The sequence below is a fragment of the Vicugna pacos genome, chromosome 10 (assembly GCF_048564905.1).
Source record: "Vicugna pacos chromosome 10, VicPac4, whole genome shotgun sequence".
NCBI lineage: Eukaryota > Metazoa > Chordata > Mammalia > Artiodactyla > Camelidae > Vicugna > Vicugna pacos.
In genome coordinates, this window is record NC_132996.1 from 63,452,051 (window position 1) to 63,458,050 (window position 6,000).

Sequence of the window (6,000 nt, forward strand, 5' to 3'; positions counted from 1 at the left end):
CATACATATATTCCTTTTCGTATTCTTTTTCATTATAGTCTACTACAAGATACTGAATATAGTTCCCAGTGCTATACAGCAGAAATTTGTTGTTTATCTAAAACCAAAATTGTTTTACATTAAAATTTTTATTTCTGGCTCCTCTTGAAAAATGAGGCTCTTGGCAATACTTAGGCTCCCACCTGCTCATGGCAATGACTGGCTGGAGCTGAGTGGGGACTACCTCTTTAAAGCAGGAAAGCGTGCCCCTATTCACCGCAGTCCTCACCACTCCCTGTTTCTCCCCACCTGGCTAACACCGTCTGCTTTTTTAGCTGCCTGGCCCCATAAGGGACCCCTGCCCTGGAATCTCTTTACACTTGCTACCTTCCTATCCCGCACACCCTCTCCTTCCCTTTCTTTCCCAGGGTCAGGGTTTTTCATGCCTGTGATGCTGTGGTCTTTGCAGATGCAGACTTGTACCTGTCTGGGAGGTGTGACAGTGCCTGCTCCCTGCTCAAGACCCTTCCAGGCATTTCTCAGGGGAGAACTGTTATTTTCCACCCTTGGAAGAGCCAGGACCTTCCTTCTTGACAGCTCTGCTATTGACGGGGGTCTCAGAGACCATCTGAAAAAAGAGTCAGGAAATATATTAAGACACACACACACACACACACACAAAATTTTCAGACACCGTATACAGTATGGCATCTTAGCTGTGTGTTTAAAGACTACAGTGTATACATTTATGTTTGCATGTTAGAGCCTCACCTGGAAGGATATTTAAGAACTTGATAAAGAAGTTATCAGTTCAGGAGGAAAAAAAATGTCTACATATAGCACACCCTTTTCAGACTGTATGCCTTTTATTGTGTTTTGAAATTCTGTAATTTATAGTAACAGATGCAAAATAATTCTTAGGGACATGCAAATATTTTCTGTCCAAATCAAAAGGTTTAACTGACTTTCCTCCCCCCACCCCATGAAAAAACCAGTTGTGCCTTTATTTACATATTCATTTCAATGCTCTTGATGTATAAATGTGTCTGTTTTCAGATTCTCTTTGATTCTAACATCTGCCTATTTTTCTTGCTGATTAATGAGTAGAGTGAAATATTTAACCTGTGTCCATTTTATATCCAAATGATAGTCATGATTTTACCTTTTTCTGGAAATTATCTTTAAACAGTTGTAGACTAAACTGCAAGGATGCTTAAGAAACTAATGGATGGTTTATCAGTTTATGAAGGGAAACTGAGTGTCTTAGGGTAGAGTGGGGAGACTTACTTTCAACTATCTTTGTATTTTTTTTTAATTTCCTTAAAAAAAATTTCCTACTATGTCGATAACTATACATTCAAAACTGTAAATAAATGCAATATTTTTTAAGAAAATTAATTGAAAAGAGAGAAACAAAAATAGAAAGTATAACCTAAGGTTAAGTATATGGGATTCAAGGTCAGTGAGATCTGGATTTAAAGCTCTGACATTTTCTAAATGACTGCAGGTAAGTTACTTAACCTCTCTAAGCTTTAGTTTATCTATAAAATGGAGGTATTAATACCGTGTTCCCAGTGTCTCTGTGAATTAAGTGAGATTTGAATATGAAAAATTTCAGCCGAGGCCTGACATATGGTAAGCACTCCTAACAAACCCGGCCCACAATAATCTAAGGGTCAACATTATCACCATCATCACCATCATCATCAAATCCAGTGTCTCCCAAGCACAAGGTGAACCCACTGAAGGGATGTCAAGCAATTTTAGGTGGTACTAAATAACAATGTCACAGATTGAGAAAGCTTTTATTTATTTTTTTTTAATTTCTTTTGATCCTTCTTGATTTCTTGAGGACAAAATATCATTTTGGTGCTAATCCGTGTTTAATACTTAATACATGCTAATTTCCATGTTTAACAAAGAATGAGGAGATACAGAGACTTCAGCAGGCAGAAGCTACTGGAATTTAGGAACATAATTTCATTTTCATTGCATTTTTTTTAATAGGTGCATTCATTCCAGGGCCACACTCTGATCTTCATGGGCCCTAGGCATTTTTGCCTTGGTGGGTCCCTTGCTGCATTAAAAAAAAAATTAAAAATTACATTTTAAAACTTCATTGAATAGCAAGGTCTCACTGAATAGCACAGGGAACTATACTCAATATCTTGTAACCTGTAATGAAAAAGAACATGAAAAAGAATATATGTATGTGTGTGTATAACTGAGTCACCATTCTGTACACTAAAGACTCAAAAAAAAAAAGACTTCATTGAAATAAATAAGAATATAATCCAGGCTGGATTTTTGTTACTGTATTTATTTTTTTCTTCTGATTTTAAAAGAAATTAAAATGAAAGCATTTTCACTGGCCCCTAAAAGTATTCTGGGCTCAGGGCCCTGTGTCTGGTTGGCCCTGATTCATTCTATTTATAATGATGGCTATCGATTTCCCATTTACAGAGGCGATGTCAAATTTCCTTTTTATGTAAGTGTATTCAAGTAAACAAAATGAGTCCATTAAAAAATGTTGTCTTAGTCAGCTTGGGCTGCCATAAAAAGATACCATAGACGAGGAGGCTTAAACTGTAGAAATTTATTTTCTCACAGTTCTGGAGGCTGGAAGTTCACGATCAGAGTGATGGCATAGAAGAGCACTCAGGGAGGTCCCTCTTCTGGACCCGCAGGTGACCTCTTCTCTCTGCGTCCTCAGGTGGAGGGGGCCTTTGTGTGTGTGTCTCTCTTTCTCTTCTTAGAAGGCCCCCATCGTATTGAATTAGGGCCCCACCCTTATGACCTCACTGAACTGTATTTTTTATTTTTTTAATTGAGTATAGTCAATTTATAATGTTGTGTTAGTTTCTGGTATACAGCATAGTGATTCACTTGTACATAAAATATATTCCTTTTCATATTCTTTTTCATTATAGGCTATTACATGATATTGAATATAGTTCCCTGTGCTCTACAGTAGGACCTTGTTGTTTGTCTATTTTATATATAGCAGTGCCTGAGAACCCAGAACTCCCATTTTGTCCTTCCATCCCCTTTCCCCCTGATAACCATAAGTTTGTTTTCTATGTCTGTAAGTCCGTTTCTGTTTTATAAATAAGTTCATTTGTATCATTTTTTTAGGTTCCACATGTAAGTGATATCACATGGTATTTTTCATTGTCTGACTTACTTCATTTAGTATGGCAATCTCTAGCTCCATCCATATTGCTGCAAATAGAATTATTTCATTCTTTTTCATGGCTGAGTAGTATTCCATTGCATGTATATTTTATATATATATATGTACATATATAAAATATACATATGCCACCTCTTCTTTATCCAACAATCTGTCACTCATTAAACTTTAATTACCTCCTAAAGACTTACCTGCAGATACAATCACATTGGGGGTTACGGCTTCAAAATATGAATTTGGGGGGGAGGGGTGGGCATAATTCAGTCCGCAACAAATATGTAAGTATATGATATTACAGTGGTGAGAGAATATAGCAAAAATAAAAGTCCACTGTTTTACAGATGGGACTGAGGTCTGGGAATATAGAGCCTCATGGAGTTAGGACTGGAATTCCTAAGCTTTCTCGAAACGTCAGGACAATTGTGACAAGTCACCTCCCCGGAATAGGATGATCCCTTCCCCACCTGCCTGGAAGGTGCACACAGGGATGCGACACTTACCCTGGAGCCAAGCCCTGGGGCCTGGGGAGTCTGCTGCCCAGAGGACCCTGTGAGGAAATTACTTCAGAAATGGGTTTTATTTCCATCAGAACATTGCTTTAAAAACCATTCAGAAAGGCCAACAAAGGATAAAGCCCCTTTAAATCCAGGCGGCAGCACCTTGTTAAAAAAAATAATAATAATAAAGAAATGAGGGAGCTTTGAAGAAGAGGAAATTAGCATTCTGACTAGGGGGCCTCTTCAAAGGCCTGAGGCCTGACTCCTGTCACCCAGGTAACCACATCCTGATCAGAGGACACACCTGAGGTGGAAAGAAGGGCCCTGGCTACCCCACTCCCCCCTCTCCCCAGGGTTTTGTTCTCTCCTACTTTTCCATTTTAGCCTAAAGGAGAAGAGGCTGAGGAGAAATTCCAGAGGCTAGCAGGAGAGCCAGAATCCACCAGTGGGTCAGCTTTCCGGGTCAGCTATCCGGATGGCAAATTAGAACAGTGGTGGGACATGAAAGCGTAGTCTTTGAAAATTTGGGCAGGAGACCAGCCCTTTGAGCTGGGAACTGTTGCCACTAGTCTGAGCTGCCCCGGGGCCTGAAGCATGGCCCAGAAAGGCCCTAGGGAGCTTCCGACTAAATGAAAAGGTTCAGCCGTGTTTGATCCCCAGTGACTCCTAAATTGAGCAAATAAATGCAGGGATGAGGTTAAGCAATGATAGAAAAGACTTGGGTTGGGTGGAAAACATCAATCTAGCCCTATTTGTCATATTTTATAATTTTTACCAAAAGATCATTTTCTTGGAGCACACATGTAAATGGAGGTAATGAATGTCAATGTTTAAATTTCTAACTATTTAATAAAGTAGGAAAATGAGAGGAACTCAGGGCTAGCAGTCAGTGTCACATTGGGGTGGGGGTGGGGTACAGATCATGCCTTAGCCTTGAACTGTTAATGTGCTCCTGAGGCAGCTGTTTCTCTGAAATCTGGGGAAGGGCTTGCTCTAAACCCTCTCTGCCGCTCCACCCCCACCTCTGTGTAATACCTTTGTGTCTCTCCTCTCTTAGCCTTATCAGTCCTTTAGAGGCAATAACAATGGACATCACCAGCCTCCTGGTAGCAGCTGCTTCAAGTGACTGTAGGGATGGGTGGTGGGAGGAAATCACCGCTAGAAGGCACAGCAGGACCATTGCATCTGTGTCCTTGATGGTCAGTATCAAAGGACCTTGCTCATCCGATCAGTCAACAAATGTCTATTGAGTTTCTCCCACAAGCCCAGTAATGGGCTGAAAGGACATTGCATGGACCAGAAATGGAATCTGAGCCTCTCACAAGGCAGGCAAGAATTCTGATTCTGAACCATGAGGATGGTCCACATCAGCCCCTAGCCACAGCAGGAGTGAGCAGTTGACACTTGGGTGCAGTTGGTGTGCTTCTTTTAACACTCACCCTTCCCTGTTTATGGGTAGCCTTCTTCCTTTGACTTACTCAGATGAAGGATGGAGAGGGACCACAAAGTTGGAATTGTCAGGGACTAACAGTGGGAATCCCCTCTAACTGGCTCTGCTCCACAAGGTCACTCAGGTACCCAGGCTGACAGACACTCCAAAGACATCTTGGACATCAAAATCCAGCCAGCAGATCGGGGAGAAAAGAGAGTTTCAGGGGTGGGGCATTTTTCAAGGCCAGGCCTAGAAATGTCTCATGTCACTGCCCCCAGTATTTCCTTAGCTAGGTCTCAGCCATGTAGCTCACACAGATGCAAGGGAAGCAGAGAAATGCTGTCAAGCTGTACAGCCAGGAGAAAAAGGAAATAACTCTCATGAACAGCCAGTTGCTTTCTGCCACAAGGCATCTCACTAAAGAAAAAAATGCTAATGGACAATGAGCATAAAAAGTGCTCAGTCTCATTAGCGATCAAGGAAATAGAAATTAAGACCATAATGAGATATTACTGACTGACTACAAGTTTAAATTACAGCAACACCAGGTGTTACTGAGAATTTCATGGCTTAGTTGCTTTTTGTTTTAAACACCTCTCATTCATTTCACTGGCTAGGAGGGGTTCCTGCCCGATAGGGCGATGGCCAAACATGTTACAACCCTTGACACTTGGACGGGTGAGATCAACAGCAGCTTACTGGTCACATACACTTACATCCCAAGGGGGAGGACACCTTATACCGTACAGGGCCACACAGAGATTGCACTTAGGAGCAGAGCAAACAACCAGGGGCCGTGGGAAGCAGGCTTCATCATATCAAGAGGAAGATGTGATTGATTTGTTTGAGCAATTCTACAGGCTGGCAGGAAACATCCAAACATCCATTATATATGTGTA